We start from the raw sequence: 20,056 nt of genomic DNA on the forward strand, positions 1-20,056 counted from the left end.
CAATCCCTCAGTGATCCTATTACAAGGGTCAGACAAGCAAGGGTTGTGTTTGTGATAGAGAGGATCATCTGTGACCTGCTGTTAGTTAGCAGCATTCTCTATCACTGTGGCATGTTATTATCTGGCTAGGTCCCATGTTACATTATTCATACTCACACACACACACACACACACACACACACACACAGACGTACACATGCACACAAAAACACACACGCAAACACAGATTTGTCTTGTTATTTTTGTGAAGACACTCCATTGACTGCATCTGTTCTTTATTTTATGCATCTGTTCTATATTTTATACCCTTATTTGACCTTTTACCGAGAGTTAGACCAGAAGATTGATATCACTGCTTTATTTGGAGCAAAAATATTGTTAGCTTAGCCTAGCATAATAACTAAAAACAAGCAGAAACAGCTACGCTGGCTCTGTCCAAAGGGAAAAAATCTGCCTAACAGCACATCTAAACCTCACTAATTGGCGTGTAATGTATTTTTTGTGTAATCCCTTTAAAAACTGAAATGTAAAAATGTCAATTTGTGATTTTAGGAGGAGTTACGTGCTAGGACTGTTTATTGACCAGGCACAGTGACTTCTCTCTGCTGTTTGCCTGGCAACTTCACAGTGATGACGAGACTCAAAGAAGTCACTGTGAAGTCACAAGCCACTTAAAGATGTGAGGACTTAATGCCTCCAATATCCTCACTCAAAAAAACTTTAAAAACTCAAAAGAAGTGCAAGAAGAACAAACCCCCTCTCAAACTCCCCTTTTACTTAATAAGATTATGTGTGCAGTCAAATAAAAAAAATCATGATTACTAACCTTTTGTGGGCTTGGGAATGTGCCACTATAGCTAAAACGTAAGTCCACATTGCTGGTCATACGCACACAGATCCCCACACAATTTAAAAACAGTTTTGAATGGCAGTAAAACAAGATCCCTTAAGAATTACACTGGATGTGGCACTGTGTACACAATGTACTGCCAACTAGTCTTTATCTCTATGCAAACCTTCCCTCGTGTACCTTGTTATTTCTGTGCAGTGTCAACCTGCCTGCCTGACAGTGGAGCACAATTCAGCCAGTCTAGTCAGCTCAAACTGATCACATACTGTATACTTACACACAGACACACACATCCACATACATTGCAAGTGCATACACATATACAGAAACAGTATGATAAACATTCAATAAACCATGGAGTTAAAACCAAGGTGCAAACATTGCAGAAATTGATCTGTGTCCATGCATTTTATCAATAAATGTGTTTGTATTTCACTCTTTTCACTTATTTTAGTGGGGAAAATGCAAAGTTACACACCCTGCATACAATTTGTGCCAACATATTATCTGTAAAATGAAGCTGTATAAACTGTAAGCTGTAAAATTCACTGTATTTATTTATGGTTTGTCTGTACCTTATTGTGTGGTAGTGGTAGTCTTTTCCCACATCTACACTGCAACACGTGTAAGAGAAAACAACTTCAGAAAGAGAGAACATGAACATATAAAGGGATAAATGAGGAAAATATTCATTAGTGTATGTTTGTCTCTGAAGCTGTATCAGCGGGGTTTGGAACAGGTTATGCCTTCCCTCCTCATATTTCTCCTCAGGCCCCTTGTTTATTTGCTGCTTGTACCGGCACCTGAGAGCAGATTATTGTTTAGGAGACTTGCAGCAGAACAGGCAGAGTAAGTAGATCTCTCCTCTGCTCTCATCTAATCAAATTTGATGTTTCCAAACACACAGCAGCTGGCTAAAGGCACAGCGATGATACCGAAGGAACAAAGCCCACGCTTGTTGTTGGAGACCTTCCTAAGTTTCTCCAATTCCTGCCTCAATTTAGCATTCTCTCCCTGAAGCTTAAATCGGGGAAACAACAAGAACGCAATTTAACAGGCTGACATTGTGAGGGTGTGCTTAGGTGTGTATGTACATTACCCTCAAAATTGTTCACGCTCATCCTCTGTGGGCTGAAGGGGGCAAGTCTCCCATGATCCCACGTGTACTCTGCAGCAACACAGTAAAGGTAATTCAAACAAGACACGGTATAAACAACCTTTTGAAAACAGCTTGGAAAATCTTTCTCCATCTTTTTAGAAAGATGCATTATGTTCAAATATGTACAGAAGTAAACGATATAGTTGACGTTTGCTGTTCAGGGGTTAGTTGAGTTTTCTCAGTTGCCTAATTTGTTTATCATCCTGTAAAAGACATTTTTAAATACATATTTTTTACATGTGCTACGCAATTTGTAAAATAACTACATATATGTTGGGGGTTAATATAGGATTGGGTAGTAGATATGCTACCACTTTTTAGCTTTCATGTATTATTAAAACATAAGCATTTTCTTTCTTCGTGTGAATGAAATAATGGGGGGAAGGGCTGATTGCTTTGATACACGTGTACATCAAATGTAGAGATCACTTCACTTCAGTCGGAACTGCAAAGGTCCTTTCATCACTTTGACCTATGGAGCTCTCACTTTCATCTTACGCTAACGAGGGGCTCATTAATTTCTAATCAAAGGATCTCGATTTAGTGCAGGTCCATTGAGGATATTCAGCCTTCCAAACGCAGAAAATGGATGGGGTCATCACATTTTAAACAATACATCTAAAGACCAGTGGGCATACATGGTGCTCACATAAACACAAAATGTGCAGGTGATTGTGTCTCAAAACATTATGGCTACTTTTTAATCAAATTTATTGAATTCTATACAGCCGAGACTGAGGTTTAGAAAATAAGAAATGAGGGAGAAAAAGATGGAATGGTATGAAGACTGAAAAGAGAGCGGCTTTGTGTCGAAGTATGGCAAAAAAAGTTCACTCGCACATCTGGAAAGAAGACACTATCTCTGTGTGTGTGTGTGTGTGTGTGTGTGTGTGTGTGTGTGTGTGTGTGTGTGTGTGTGTGTGTGTGTGTGTGTGTGTGTGTGTGAGTTTATGTGCACGTGCATGCAGCAATGGCCGTTCCACCACGTTCCAGATAATTCCACACAGGCGGGTCCACACACTCTCCCTCTAATACTCCCGTCCACAGCTCGACTAACACACCATCGGTCACTCTAGTCTGTGCTTGTGTGTAACTGTCCAGACTCAGTGAAACAGACGACTGCGCTTGTCTGTCATATGCTGTTTAACAAGAAATTCTGCCTCCAGACTCTCAATCTGCAGCTGCTAAGAGCCAGACGAGCAAACCACAAGTTTTATCAGTAAAAAACACACTCAGCCTATCAGCCGAACCAATCATATCTCTACAGACTTCTACCTCAACTCTTGTGTTTCAGGATGATTTGATAATCTAATCATAATCAGAGTTGGTCTATTGTTACAAGTATCTAATCAAGCGAAAGAGTTACAGTATAATGTGCTCCCATTTGCCTTCAGCATTGAATAAGAGAGAAAATAGTATTTAAAAAAAATCAAGGGTTAGATGAACAGAAAAAGATATGTATGGTCAAAACAAAGAAGCCAGAACAATAACTTTCAAGACAAGTAGCTTATTAGGAATCAAAATAGTTAGAATAACAGTTACAGAGCATCAATTTTTACAGTAGCGTACAGTAAATGTATTGACAATTCTTGTAATATATTTAAATGTTTTTAAAAGCATGAGAGTCCAATCATGTTTTGCTGTCAAGATTTTTAGCTGAATAACATCTAGGGTATTTTTCACTATGTGGGACAGACCATACCACTGTACTGCCAACAATGTCACTGTCCTCTTACACTCATCCAGTAATCAAAGGCCTGACCCTGTTAGAACCACTGTGTCTGCATAATATCAAATTCGGTTCAAACAAAAGGCCAGGTGCACATACAGGAAAAAAATATTCAATTCTATCTTATTCAATATTCAATTCTTTAACCAGAGACAACAAAGCGGCTACAGTTATCCATTTGTGTCACAGTGCCATCTAGCATCAAAATGAAGAACTGCAAGATATTTTCTGCAGTCAATTGAAAACAAACATGTTTTGTTCTTAAAACTGTAAAACTGAAAAATCTGAAAATTCTTAACGTAATGCAGTTCAACAGGATGACATACTGCATTAATGTTCGTTGGGATGAATCCAGCAAAGGGAAATGTTCCATACAATTTTTAATTGTTCAGTGTTACATTATAGAGTGGAGTGGAAATCTGTACAATCTAATATATTGTACTGCAATAGCCCTATAATACATAGTAACTGACTAAAAACAACTAATGTTCCATTTTTGTAGATGTTGTGTTAGAAACATGCTCCTTCAACTCTGTGTTCATTTCATGGCTAGTTTGTGGTGGTGTTGTTTTATTAGAATACATTATATTGTACCGGCCCCCTGTTTTTTTGTCCACTACTTGTGCTTAAGTGGGTAAGGATGTATATTTTACCACCCAAGACACACCTGCTGGAGCTGTTAATGCATGCAGCACACTGCAGTGACACAACTGTACAGACAGGAGCCTTGAGTGTAATAACATGAGACTTGCAGAGCACTTACAGACACTAAGTGACACACACAAAGCTCATTGTCTCACTCCTGCTGTCTGCAGACTTGTCCATTTGTCTTGGGTAATACACTTCCAATGTTTTGGAATAACTTAATTACTTATAAAAAAGCCAATTAAATTTGAGGGTCTACAGTAATATTATACTATAATATTGTGAATTTCCCCTTGCGGGATAAATAAAGGCATTCTTCTTCTTCTTCTACAAAAGTCAGTAAAACACCTCTTCTAAATTGTGTACACACACACACACACACACAGTCACAGTGAGCTCTTTTCCACAGGCTGTGTTGACTCAGTGGAATTCCTCCACTGGTTTATTCAACATTCTGCAGTTCAGCAAGACTGAGGCCCGGCATATTGTGTGTGTGTGTGTGTGTGTGTGTGTGTGTGTGTGTGTGTGTGTGTGTGTGTGTGTGTGTGTGTGTGTGTGTGCAGGGGCGGATCTAGAAAAATATTTATGGGGTGGCGAGAGGGGGGCAGGAATGTTTGAGGGGTGGCAACATATGGCAGACGTATATATATACTGAATTTAATCAGTTATCACAGTTTGATGAGAAATAGTATATACAGTAGGCTACACAGTACAGTACAAAAGGGCACAGGCTGCCATTTACAAACTCATACAGCCAAATTTATGGTCATCTCATGCAATCAATGTCCTGCATTTGAGGTTTAATTTGAAGCAGTTCATATTAGGAATAAGTAACCATACAATGTGATCTCACTTAAGAGATAGAAGTATGATAGAAGTAAGGGGCATTATCACAGGAAAGGCATTAAGGTAAGACACAGGCGATGAGTGGCAGATGTGTGAGAGGGGAATCAAACAGTTTTTGACTGTGTCAGAGAGGCAGCGATGCAGGCAGCATTTGTACAAGATTAGCCCCTTGACGCCTGAATTTATTCACAATTATATAAACAAAATATTATGTGTGTTTCTGGCTCCAAGCTGATGCTAAATTAAGTTGAGATTGTAAATTTGTCTATAGCATATGGAATAGATATAAATTTAGGTATGATGCAAATTAGCGACAACAGGCATTATGGTAAAATTCTATAATTTTCTATAATTAATAAAACACATAGTAGATTTCATTCATGTCACAAAGTTGTTAGAACTTCTAAACTGTAAATGACAAATACATGGATCTTGACAACGGCAAGAAAGAAAACACTCTCCTACTCCCTAACATTGACAGTAGTTTATTTTGGGGTAGGGTTAGGTTTAGGGTTAGGGGGTTAGGGTTAGGGGTAGGAATAGGTTTAGGGTTAGGGTTAATTTCGCTTACGTGAACCGGATGTATCTCCCACTCCGACCGGTCCTACGAGAAACCAGTGCATGCAAAAGGTTCCTAGGTATGTATCGCATGTAAACAAACCGGCATTGGGGGGAATACACACGCTATCTCGCCTGCAGTCGGAATGGAAGGGGTTTGATACAAATTAGCGACAGTCGGCGTTAAGGGGATATCCATCCTATCTCTCTCTACATCCTACCCCCCACTAGCTCCCTAACCATATTATCTCCCTCACTATCCTATCCCCCACTATATCCCTCACCATCCTATCTCTCCATCCCATCTCCCTCTCCATCCTATCTCCCTCACCATCCTATCTCCCTCTCCATCCTATCTCCCTCTCCATCCTATCTCCCTCTCCATCCTATCCCCCACTATATCCCTCACCATCTTATGCCCCACTAGCTCCCTAACCATACTATCTCCCTCACCATCCTATCCCCCGATATCCCTCACCATCCCATCTCCCTCACCATCCTATCTCTCTCTCCATCCCATCTCTCTCAGCATCCTATCCACCACTATATCCCTCACCATCCTATCCCCCACTATCTCCCTCACCATCCTATCTCCCTCTCCATCCTATCTCCCTCAACATCCTATCCCCCACTATCCTATCCCCCACTATCTCCCTCTCCATCCTATCTCACTCACCATCCTATCACCCACTATATCCCTTACCATCCTATCCCCCACTATCTCCCTCACCATCCTATCTCCCTCTCCATCCTATCTCCCTCACCATCCTATCCCCCACTATATCCCTCACCATCCTATCTCCCTCTCCATCCTATCCCCACTATATCCCTCACCATCCTATCCCCCACTAGCTCCCAAACCATACTATCTCCCTCACCTTCCTATCCCCCGCTATATCCCTCACCATCCCATCTCCCTCACCATCCTATCTCCCTCTCCATCCCAGCTCCCTCTCCATCCTATCTCCCTCACCATCCTATCTCCCTCACCATCCTATGTCCCTCACCATCCTATCTCCCTCTCCATCCTATCTCCCTCTCCATGCTATCTCCCTCACCATCCTATCCCCCACTATCTCCCTCACCATCCTATATCCATCACCATCCTATCTCTCTACATCCTACCCCCCACTAACTCCTTAACCATACTATCTCCCTCACCATACTATCCCCCGCTATCTCCCTCACCATCCCATCTCCCTCACCATCCTATCTCCCTCACCATCCTATCCCCCAATATATCCCTCACCATCCTATCTCCCTCTCCATCCTATCCCCACTATATCCCTCACCATCCTATCCCCCCCACTATATCCCTCACCATCCTATCTCCTCTCCATCCTATCTCCCTCACCATCCTATCCCCACTATCTCCCTCACCATCCTATCTCCCTCACCATCCTATCTCCCTCTCCATCTTATCTCCCTCACCATCCTATCCCCCACTATATCCCTCACCATCCTATCCCCCACTATCTCCCTCTCCATCCTATCCCTCACCATCCTATCTCCCTCTCCATCCTATCTCCCTCTCCATCCTATCTCCCTCACCATCCTATCCCCAATTATATCCCTCACCATCCTATCCCCCACTATCTCCTTCACATCCTATCTCCCTCACCATCCTATCCCCCACTATCTCCCTCACCATCCTATCTCCCTCTCCATCCTATCTCAATCAACATCCTATCCCCTACTATATCCCTCACCATCCTATCCCCCACTATTTCCCTCTCCATCCTATCCCCCACTATATCCCTTACCATCCTATCCCCCACTATCTCCCTCTCCATCCTATCTCCCTCTCCATCCTATCTCCCTCAACATCCTATCCCCCACTATATCCCTCACCATCCTATCCCCAGCTATCTCCCTCACCATCCCATCTCCCTCACCATCCTATCTCTCTCTCCATCCCATCTCCCTCTCCATCCTATCTCCCTCTCCATCCTATCTCCCTCTCCATCCTATCCCCCACTATATTCCTCACCATCTTATCCCCCACTAGCTCCCTAACCATACTATCTCCCTCACCATCCTATCCCCCGCTATATCCCTCACCATCCCATCTCCCTCACCATCCTATCTCTCTCTCCATCCCATCTCCCTCTCCATCCTATCTCCCTCTCCATCCTATCCCCCACTATATCCCTCACCATCCTATCCCCACTAGCTCCCTAACCATACTATCTCCCTCACCATCCTATCCCCCGCTATCTCCCTCACCATCCCATGTCCCTCACCATCCTATCTTTCTCTCCATCCCATCTCCCTCTCCATCCTATCTCCCTCACCATCTTATCTCCCTCTCCATCCTATCTCCCTCTCCATCCTATCCCCCACTATAATCCTCACCATCTTATCCCCCACTAGCTCCTAGGGCTGGGCGATAAAACGATAACGATATGTATTGCGATAGACACATAATCAATATCAATAGAAAATGCGGTCGATAAAACGTTCGATAACTTGTTTTTCTTCATCAGAAGAAACCAGAGGTTGTGAATCAAGTTTGGTTGCATGAACAAAGGCCCTCACTCTCTGGCAACCTAGCAACGTGGGGAGTGACACTCTAACAGCCAATCATGTAACAGTATCAAGTTTGGTTGCGCCACATCGCTGTCTCGTGTTTTTCAATAACAGAACCGGCGTGGAGTGGAAAGTGAGTGCCGCAGCGAGCGAGGAAATCGTTGATAAAACAGGAAAAGTCAGTATGGCAGTTTTGGGGATTTTATAAGTCTGACCGTAGTCAGACCAATGTCGTCAGACCGTCGTCCCCACCAACACTGGTACGACCACAAACTTGTTTTACCACTTTAGCCGCGCTCATACTTTCGAGCACAGCCGTATTCGCCATCAACGTCCAACATCTGCAGCTGCAACACGGCACAAGCAGCAGACCACCATGGAGAGGTACTCTGCATCAGCGCCTTACTAAACGCTACAAAGAAATAACGGAGGCAGACATGCTGAGCACTGTCCAGAAGCCAGGTTACCAACCTCGCACTAAACCTGCAGAAACTAGTTCCTTCTCAGGTTTCTTATATTTAGCTAACACTTTGCATTATTTTATGACACTTTATTAAGCATTTCTTACTTATTCTTTAATTTTGCACCTTAATGTTAAGAGATAATTGTTAAGTGTTCATTGTGATTTTAGACCTGTTTACATTTGAATTATTTGAGTGTTTTCTATGGTTGTGTTGACATTTCTGCTTTTATAACTGAGGGGATTATAATCAGAGCAGGGTTAAGTTTAAAATAAAAAAGTTTAAATTTAATATATTTTTCTCCTAGTCCTTATTTTAAATAGGTCATAAAAAATATCAATAATTATCGATATCGACCGATATGAAAAACTTGTATCGTGATACAGTTTTCAACCATATCGCCCAGCCCTACTAGCTCCCTAACCATACTAAATCCCTCACCATCCTATCCCCCGCTATATCCCTCACCATCCCATCTCCCTCACCATCCTATCTCTCTCTCCATCCCATCTCCCTCTCCATCCTATCCCCCACTATATCCCTCACCATCCTATCCCCCACTAGCTCCCTAACCATACTATCTCCTCACCATCCTATCCCCCACTATCTCCCTCACCATCCTATCTCCCTCTCCATCCTATCTCCCTCACCATCCTATCCCCCACTATATCCCTCACCATCCTATCCCCCACTATCTCCCTCACCATCCTATCTCCCCTCACCATCCTATCTCCCACTATATCCCTCACCATCCTATCCCCCACTATCTCCCTCACCATCCTATCCCCCACTATCTCCCTCACCATCCTATCTCCCTCTCCATCCTATCTCCCTCACCATCCTATCCCCCACTATATCCCTCACCATCCTATCCCCCACTATCTCCCTCTCCATCTTATCTCCCTCACCATCCTATCCCCCACTATATCCCTCACCATCCTATCCCCCACTATCTCCCTCACCATCCTATCCCCGCTATCTCCCTCGCCATCCCATCTCCCTCACCATCCTATCTCTCTCCATCCCATCTCCCTCACCATCCTATCTCCCTCACCATCCTATCACCCACTATATCCCTTACCATCCTATCCCCCACTATCTCCCTCACCATCCTATCTCCTCTCCATCCTATCTCCCTCACCATCCTATCCCCCACTATCTCCCTCACCATCCTATCCCCCGCTATCTCCCTCACCATCCCATCTCCCTCACCATCCTATCTCTCTCTCCATCCCATCTCCTCTCCATCCTATCTCCCTCACCATCTTATCTCCCTCTCCATCCTATCTCCCTCTCCATCCTATCCCCCACTATAATCCTCACCATCTTATCCCCCACTAGCTCCTAGGGCTGGGCGATAAAACGATAACGATATGTATTGCGATAGACACATAATCAATATCAATAGAAAATGCGGTCGATAAAACGTTCGATAACTTGTTTTTCTTCATCAGAAGAAACCAGAGGTTGTGAATCAAGTTTGGTTGCATGAACAAAGGCCCTCACTCTCTGGCAACCTAGCAACGTGGGGAGTGACACTCTAACAGCCAATCATGTAACAGTATCAAGTTTGGTTGCGCCACATCGCTGTCTCGTGTTTTCAATAACAGAACCGTGGAGTGGAAAGTGAGTGCCGCAGCGGCGAGGAAATCGTTGATAAAACAGGAAAAGTCAGTATGGCAGTTTTGGGGATTTTATAAGTCTGACCGTAGTCAGACCAGTAATAGATCAGACCGCCGTCCCCACCAACACTGGTAATACCATAAACTTGTTTTACCACTTTAGCCGCTCATGCTTTCGAGCACAGCCGTATTCGCCATCAACGTCCAACATCTGCAGCTGCAACAACGGCACAAGCAGCAGACCACCATGGAGAGGTACTCTGCATCAGCGCCTTACTAAACGCTACAAAGAAATAACGGAGGCAGACATGCTGAGCACTGTCCAGAAGCCAGGTTACCAACCTCGCACTAAACCTGCAGAAACTAGTTCCTTCTCAGGTTTCTTATATTTAGCTAACACTTTGCATTATTTTATGACACTTTATTAAGCATTTCTTACTTATTCTTTAATTTTGCACCTTAATGTTAAGAGATAATTGTTAAGTGTTCATTGTGATTTTAGACCTGTTTACATTTGAATTATTTGAGTGTTTTCTATGGTTGTGTTGACATTTCTGCTTTTATAACTGAGGGGATTATAATCAGAGCAGGGTTAAGTTTAAAATAAAAAAGTTTAAATTTAATATATTTTTCTCCTAGTCCTTATTTTAAATAGGTCATAAAAAATATCAATAATTATCGATATCGACCGATATGAAAAACTTGTATCGTGATACAGTTTTCAACCATATCGCCCAGCCCTACTAGCTCCCTAACCATACTAAATCCCTCACCATCCTATCCCCCGCTATATCCCTCACCATCCCATCTCCCTCACCATCCTATCTCTCTCTCCATCCCATCTCCCTCTCCATCCTATCCCCCACTATATCCCTCACCATCCTATCCCCCACTAGCTCCCTAACCATACTATCTCCCTCACCATCCTATCCCCCACTATCTCCCTCACCATCCTATCTCCCTCTCCATCCTATCTCCCTCACCATCCTATCCCCCACTATATCCCTCACCATCCTATCCCCACTATCTCCCTCACCATCCTATCTCCCACTATATCCCTCACCATCCTCCCCCACTATCTCCCTCACCATCCTATCCCCCACTATCTCCCTCACCATCCTATCTCCCTCTCCATCCTATCTCCCTCACCATCCTATCCCCCACTATATCCCTCACCATCCTATCCCCCACTATCTCCTCTCCATCCTATCTCCCTCACCATCCTATCCCCACCATATCCCCTCACCATCCTATCCCCACTATCTCCCTCACCATCCTATCCCCGCTATCTCCCTCGCCATCCCATCTCCCTCACCATCCTATCTCTCTCCATCCCATCTCCCTCACCATCCTATCTCCCTCACCATCCTATCACCCACTATATCCCTTACCATCCTATCCCCACTATCTCCCTCACCATCCTATCTCCCTCTCCATCCTATCTCCCTCACCATCCTATCCCCCACTATCTCCCTCACCATCCTATCCCCTGCTATCTCCCTCACCATCCCATGTCCCTCACCATCCTATCTTTCTCTCCATCCCATCTCCCTCTCCATCCTATCTCCCTCACCATCTTATCTCCCTCTCCATCCTATCTCCCTCTCCATCCTATCCCCCACTATAATCCTCACCATCTTATCCCCCACTAGCTCCTAGGGCTGGGCGATAAAACGATAACGATATGTATTGCGATAGACACATAATCAATATCAATAGAAAATGCGGTCGATAAAACGTTCGATAACTTGTTTTTCTTCATCAGAAGAAACCAGAGGTTGTGAATCAAGTTTGGTTGCATGAACAAAGGCCCTCACTCTCTGGCAACCTAGCAACGTGGGGAGTGACACTCTAACAGCCAATCATGTAACAGTATCAAGTTTGGTTGCGCCACATCGCTGTCTCGTGTTTTCAATAACAGAACGGCGTGGGTGGAAAGTGAGTGCCGCAGCGGAAATCGTTGATAAAACAGGAAAAGTCAGTATGGCAGTTTTGGGGATTTTATAAGTCTGACCGTAGTCAGACCAGTAAATCGAACCGCCCGTCCCCACCAACACTGGTGCGACCACAAACTTGTTTTACCACTTTAGCGCTCATACTTTCGAGCACAGCCGTGATCGCCATCAACGTCCAACATCTGCAGCTGCAACGCGGCACAAGCAGCAGACCACCATGGAGAGGTACTCTGCATCAGCGCCTTACTAAACGCTACAAAGAAATAACGGAGGCAGACATGCTGAGCACTGTCCAGAAGCCAGGTTACCAACCTCGCACTAAACCTGCAGAAACTAGTTCCTTCTCAGGTTTCTTATATTTAGCTAACACTTTGCATTATTTTATGACACTTTATTAAGCATTTCTTACTTATTCTTTAATTTTGCACCTTAATGTTAAGAGATAATTGTTAAGTGTTCATTGTGATTTTAGACCTGTTTACATTTGAATTATTTGAGTGTTTTCTATGGTTGTGTTGACATTTCTGCTTTTATAACTGAGGGGATTATAATCAGAGCAGGGTTAAGTTTAAAATAAAAAAGTTTAAATTTAATATATTTTTCTCCTAGTCCTTATTTTAAATAGGTCATAAAAATATCAATAATTATCGATATCGACCGATATGAAAACTTTATATCGTGATACAGTTTTCAACCATATCGCCAAGCCCTACTAGCTCCCTAACCATACTAAATCCCTCACCATCCTATCCCCCGCTATATCCCTCACCATCCCATCTCCTCACCATCCTATCTCTCTCTCCATCCCATCTCCTCTCCATCCTATCCCCACTATATCCCTCACCATCCTATCCCCCACTAGCTCCCTAACCATACTATCTCCCTCACCATCCTATCCCCCGCTATATCCCTCACCATCCCATCTCACCATCCCATCTCCCTCTCCATCCCATCTCCCTCTCCATCCTATCTCCCTCACCATCCTATCCCCTACTATAGCCCTCACCATCCTATCCCACACTAGCTCCCTAACCATACTATCTCCCTCACCATCCTATCCCCGCTATATCCCTCACCATCCCATCTCCCTCACCATCCTATCTCTCTCCATCCCATCTCCCTCTCCATTCTATCTCCCTCACCATCCTATCCCCCACTATATCCCTCACCATCCTATCTCCTCTCCATCCTATCTCCCTCACCATCCTATCCCCACTATATCCCTCACCATCCTATCCCCCACTATCTCCCCTCCATCCTATCTCCCTCACCATCCCATCCCCACTATATCCCTCACCATCCTATCCCCCACTATCTCCCTCTCCATCTTATCTCCCCACCATCCTATCCCCCACTATATCCCTCACCATCCTATCCCCCACTATCTCCCTCACCATCCTATCCCCCACTATCTCCCTCACCATCCTATCTCCCTCACCATCCTATCCCCCACTATATCCCTCACCATCCTATCCCCACTATATCCCTCACCATCCTATCCCCCACTATCTCCCTCACCATCCTATCTCCCTCTCCATCCTATCTCCCTCACCATCCTATCCCCACTATATCCCTCACCATCCTATCCCCCACTATTTCCCTCACCATCCTATCTCCCTCACCATCATATCCCCCACTATATCCCTCCCATTCCTATCCCCCACTATCTCCCTCACCATCCTATCCCCCAATATCTCCCTCACCATCCCATCTCCCTCTCCATCCTATCTCCCTCACCATCCTATCCCCCACTATCTCCCTCTCCATCTTATCTCCCTCACCATCCTATCCCCACTATATCCCTCACCATCCTATCCCCCACTATCTCCCTCACCATCCTATCCCCGCTATCTCCCTTGCCATCCCATCTCCCTCACCATCCTATCTCCCTCTCCATCCTATCTCCCTCTCCATCCTATCCCCCACTATACCCCTCACCATCCTATCTCCCTCACCATCCTATCCCTCACCATCCTATCTCCCTCTCCATCCTATCTCCCTCACCATCCTATCCCCCATTATATCCCTCACCATCCTATCCCCCACTATCTCCCTCACCATCCTATCTCCCTCACCATCCTATCCCCACTATATCCCTCACCATCCTATCCCCCACTATCTCCCTCACCATCCCATCTCCCCTCCATCCTATCCCCCATATCCCTCACCATCCTATCCCCCACTATCTCCCTCTCCATCCTATCTCCCTCACCATCCTATCCCCCACTATATCCCTCACCATCCTATCCCCCACTATCTCCCTCACCATCCTATCCCCCGCTATCTCCCTCACCATCCCATCTCCCTCACCATCCTATCTCTCTCTCCATCCCATCTCCCTCTCCATCCTATCTCCCTCACCATCTTATCTCCCACTCCATCCCATCTCCCTCTCCATCCTATCCCCCACTATAATCCTCACCATCTTATCCCCCACTAGCTCCCTAACCATACTATCTCCCTCACCATCCTATCCCCCGCTATATCCCTCACCATCCCATCTCCCTCACCATCCTATCTCTCTCCATCCCATCTCCTCTCCATCCTATCCCCCACTATATCCCTCACCATCCCATCTCACCATCCTATCTCCCTCTCCATCCCATCTCCATCCTATCTCCCTCACCATCCTATCCCCTACTATATCCCTCACCATCCTATCCCCACTAGCTCCCAAACCATACTATCTCCCTCACCATCCTATCCCCACTATATCCCTCACCTTCCCATCTCCCTCACCATCCTATCTCTCCATCCCATCTCCCTCTCCATTCTATCACCCTCACCATCCTATCCCCACTATATCCCTCACCATCCCTATCTCCTCTCCATCCTATCTCCCTCACCATCCTATCCCCCACTATATCCCTCACCATCCTATCCCCCACTATCTCCCTCACCATCCTATCTCCCTCTCCATCCTATCTCCCTCACCATCCTATCCCCCACTATATCCCTCACGATCCTATCCCCCACTATCTCCCTCTCCATCTTATCTTCCTCACCATCCTATCCCCTCACCATCCTATCCCCCACTATATCCCTCACCATCCTATCCCCCACTATCTCCCTCACCATCCTATCTCCCTCTCCATCCTATCTCCCTCACCATCCTATCCCCCACTATATCCCTCACCATCCTATCCCCACTATCTCCCCTCTCCATCTTATCTCCCTCACCATCCTATCCCCCACTATATCCCTCACCATCTTATCCCCCACTATCTCCCTCACCATCCTATCCCCGCTATCTCCCTCGCCATCCCATCTCCCTCACCATCCCATCTCTCTCCATCCCATCTCCCTCACCATCCTATCTCCCTCACCATCCTATCCCCCACTATATCCCTCACCATCCCATCCCCCTCACCATCCTATCTCCCTCCATCCTATCCCCTCACCATCCTATCCCCAATATATCCTTCACCATCCTATCCCCCACTATCTCCCTCACCATCCTATCCCCCGCTATCTCCCTCACCATCCCATCTCCCTCTCCATCCTATCTCCCTCACCATCCTATCTCCCTCTCCATCCTATCTCCCTCTCCATCCTATCCCCCACTATATCCCTCACCATCTTGTCCCCACTAGCTCCTGGGGCTGGGCGATAAAACTATCTCGATATGTATTGCGATAGACACATAATCAATATCAATAGAAAATGCCGGTCGATAAAGCGTTCGATAACTTGTTTTTCTTCATCAGAAGAAACCAGAGGTTGTGAATCAAGTTTGGTTGCATGAACAAAGGCCCTCACTCTCTGGCAACCTAACAACGTGGGGGTGACACTCTAACAGCCAATCATGTAACAGTATCAAGTTTGGATTTGCGCCACATCGCTGTCGTGTTTTCAATAACAGAACGGCGTGGGTGGAAAGTGAGTGCCAGCGGCGGCGAAATCGTTGATAAAACAGGAAAAGTCAGTATGGCAGTTTGGGGATTTTATAAGTCTGACCGTGGTCAGACCAATAATAAATCGAACCGTCGTCCCCACCAACACTGGTGCGACCACAAACTTGTTTTACCACTTTGGCCCGCTCCTTTCGAGCACAGCCGTGTTGCCATCAACGTCAACAACATCTGCAGCTGCAACACGGCGCAACAGCAGACCACCATGGAAGGTACTCTGCATCGGCGCCTTACTAAGCGCTACAAAAAATAACAGAGGCAGACATGCTGAGCACTGTCCAGAAGCCAGGTTACCAACATCGCACTAAACCTGCAGAAAATAGTTCCTTCTCAGGTTTCTTATATTTGCTAACACTTTGCATTATTTTATGACACTTTATTAAGCATTTCTTACTTATTCTTTAATTTTGCACCTTAATGTTAAAGAGATAATTGTAAAGTGTTCATTGTGATTTTAGACCTGTTTACATTTGAATTATTTGAGTGTTTTCCATGGTTGTGTTGACATTTCTGCTTTTTTTATAACTGAGGGGATTATAATCAGAGCAGGGTTAAGTTTAAAATAAAAATGTTTAAATTTAATATATTTTTCTCCTGGTCCTTATTTTAAATAGGTCATAAAAATATCAATTATCGATATCGACCGATATGAAAAACTTATATGTGATACAGTTTTCAACCATATCCCAGCCCTACTAGCTCCTAACCATACTATCTCCTCACCATCCCATCCCTATATCCCTCACCATCCCATCTCCTCACCATCCTATCTCTCTCTCCATCCATCTCCTCCATCCCTGTCCCCCACTATGTCCTCACCATCCTATCCCCCACTGGCTCCTAACCATACTATCTCCCTCACCATCCTATCCCCCCGCCATATCCCTCACCATCCCATCTCACCACATCCCATCTCCTCTCCATCCCATCTCCTCTCCATCCTATCTCCCCTCACCATCCCATCCCTACTATATCCCTCACCATCCTATCCCCCACTAGCTCCCTAACCATACTATCTCCCTCACCATCCTATCCCCGCTATATCCCTCACCATCCCATCTCCCTCACCCATCCCATCTCTCTCCATCCCATCTCCCTCTCCATCCTATCCCCACTATATTCTCACCATCCTATCCCCCACTAGCTCCCTAACCATACTATCTCCCCACCATCCTATCTCCTGCTATATCCCCACCATCCCATCTCCCCTCACCATCCTATCTCTCTCCATCCCATCTCCCTCTCCATCCTATCTCCCTCTCCATCCTATCCCAAACTATATCCCCCACCATCCTATCCCCCACTAGCTCCCTAACCATACTATCTCCCTCACCCATCCCTATCCCCCGCTATACATCCCCACCATCCCATCTCCCTCACCATAAACCTCTCCATCCATCCCATCTCCCTCTCCATCCTATCTCCTCACCATCCTATCCCCACTATATCCCCCACCATCCTATCTCCCTCACCATCCCATCTCCCTCTCCATCCTATCTCCTCACCATCCTATCCCCCAACATATCCCCTCACCATCCCATCTCCTCACCATCCCATCTCTCTCCATCCCATCTCCATCTCCATCCTATCCCCTCCATCCTATCCCCACTATGTCCCCCCACCATCCTATCCCCACCCATCTCCCAACCATCCTATCTCCCCACCATCCCTATCCCCCACTATATCCTTCACCATCCCATCTCCCTCACCATCCATCTCCCTCTCCATCCCATCTCCCTCACCTCCCATCCCATCTCCCCTCACCATCCTATCCCCACTATATCCCCCTCACCATCCCAGCTCCTCACCATTCCATCTCCCTCTCCATCCTATCTCCTCACCATCCTATCTCCCACTATCTCCCTCACCATCCTATCCCCCACCATATCCCCACCATCATCCTATCCCCACCATCCCATCTCCCCACCATCCCATCTCCACCATATCCCCTCACCATCCTATCCCCCATCCCATCTCCCTCACCATCCCATGTCACCATATCCCCATCCATCCCATCCCCCACCATCTCCATCCCATCCCATCCCCATTATATCTCCCCACCATCCTATCCCCCACCATATCCTCACCATCCTATCTCCCCACCATCCTATCCCCACCATATATCCCCTCACCATCCTATCCCCACTATCTCCTCACCATCCTATCTCCTCTCCATCCTATCTCACCATCCCATCCTATCCCCCACCATCTCCCTCTCCATCTTATCTCCCCTCACCATCCTATCCCCACTATATCCCTCACCATCCCATCCCCCACTCATATCCCCTGCACCATCCTATCCCACTATCTCCCCACCATCCCATCTCCCTCACCATCCTATCCCCCACTATATCCCCCACCATCCTATCCCCACCATCCCTCCCCCACCATCCCATCTCCCTCACCATCCTCCCCCCACTATATCCTCACCATCCTATCCCCCCTATCTCCCTCACCATCCTATCTCCTCCATCCTATCTCCCTCACCATCCTATCCCCTGTATATCTCCTCACCATCCTATCCCCACTATATCCCTCACCATCCTATCCCCCCACTATCTCCCTCACCATCCTATCTCCCTCTCCATCCTATCTCCTCACCATCCTCTCCCATCCACTATATCCCTCACAGCATCGTATCCCCCACTATCTCCTCTCCATCTTATCTCCCTCACCATCCTATCCCACTCATCTCCCCCACCATCCTATCCCCGCCATCTCCCCTCACCATCCTATCCCCGCCATCTCCCTCACCATCCATCCCATCTCCCCTCACCATCCTATCTCTCCCATCCCATCCCCCACCATCCTATCTCCCCCACCATCCCATCCCCCACTATACCCCACACCATCCCATCCCCACCATCCCATCCCCACCATCCCATCTCCTCCATCCCATCTCCCACCATCCTATCCCCTGAGTCCCCTATATCCCTTCCCCATCCTGTCCCCATCCCATCTCCTCACCATCCTATCCCCACTATCTCCCCACCATCCGTCCTATCTCCTCACCATCCCATCTCCCCCCCATCTATCTCCCCACCATATCCCTCACCATCCTATCCCCATCCATCCTATCTCCTCACCATCCTATCCCCCACTATATCCCTACCATCCTATCCCCCACTCATCTCCCTCTCCATCCTATCTCCTCCACCGTCCCCTATCATCCCATCCCACTATATCCCTTACCATCCCATCCCCACTCATCTCCCCCACCATCCCATCCCCACATCTCCCCACCATCCTATCTCCCTCACCATCCCACCATCCCATCTCCCTCCATCCCATCTCCCTCACCATCCCATCCCCACTATCTCCCCCACCATCCCATCCCCACTATCTCCCCCACCATCCCATCTCCCCACCATCCCATCCCCCACTGTCTCCCCCACATCCTGTCCCCCGTCTCCTCCACCATCCCATCTCCCCATCCCATCTCCTCACCATATCTCCCCCACTATCTCCCTCACCCATCCTATCTCCCTCTCCATCCTCCTCTCCCTCACCATCCTATCCCCCACTATATCCCTTACCATCCTATCCCTAACCCCACTGTCTCCTCACCATCCTATCTCCCCCACCATCCCTCCCTCCATCCCATCTCCCGCATCCATCCTATCCCCTCACCATCCTATCCCCCCATCCCTCCTCCATCCTGTCACCATCCCCATCTCCTCCCTCACCATCCTATCCCCCACTATCTCCTCACCATCCTATCCCCCACTATATCCCTCTTAATCCCTGTCACTATGTCCTCACCATCCTATCCCCACTATCTCCCTCCGTCC

General features: G+C 46.5%; 1 protein-coding gene across 1 annotated transcript in view; it reads right to left on the reverse strand.

The window, feature by feature from the left end:
* rgmb (repulsive guidance molecule BMP co-receptor b) overlaps positions 1–20,056 on the reverse strand; it is a 75,871-nt gene that overhangs the window by 48,065 nt on the left and 7,750 nt on the right. The window contains exons 2-3 of the mRNA XM_028578119.1: positions 1,950–2,018; positions 1,426–1,464 (exon numbers count right to left, since the gene is read on the reverse strand). The gene's annotated coding sequence lies outside the window, so the exon portion shown is untranslated. The remainder of the gene's footprint in view (positions 1–1,425; positions 1,465–1,949; positions 2,019–20,056) is intronic.

The sequence above is a fragment of the Perca flavescens genome, chromosome 5 (assembly GCF_004354835.1).
Source record: "Perca flavescens isolate YP-PL-M2 chromosome 5, PFLA_1.0, whole genome shotgun sequence".
In the NCBI taxonomy this organism is placed as follows: domain Eukaryota; kingdom Metazoa; phylum Chordata; class Actinopteri; order Perciformes; family Percidae; genus Perca; species Perca flavescens.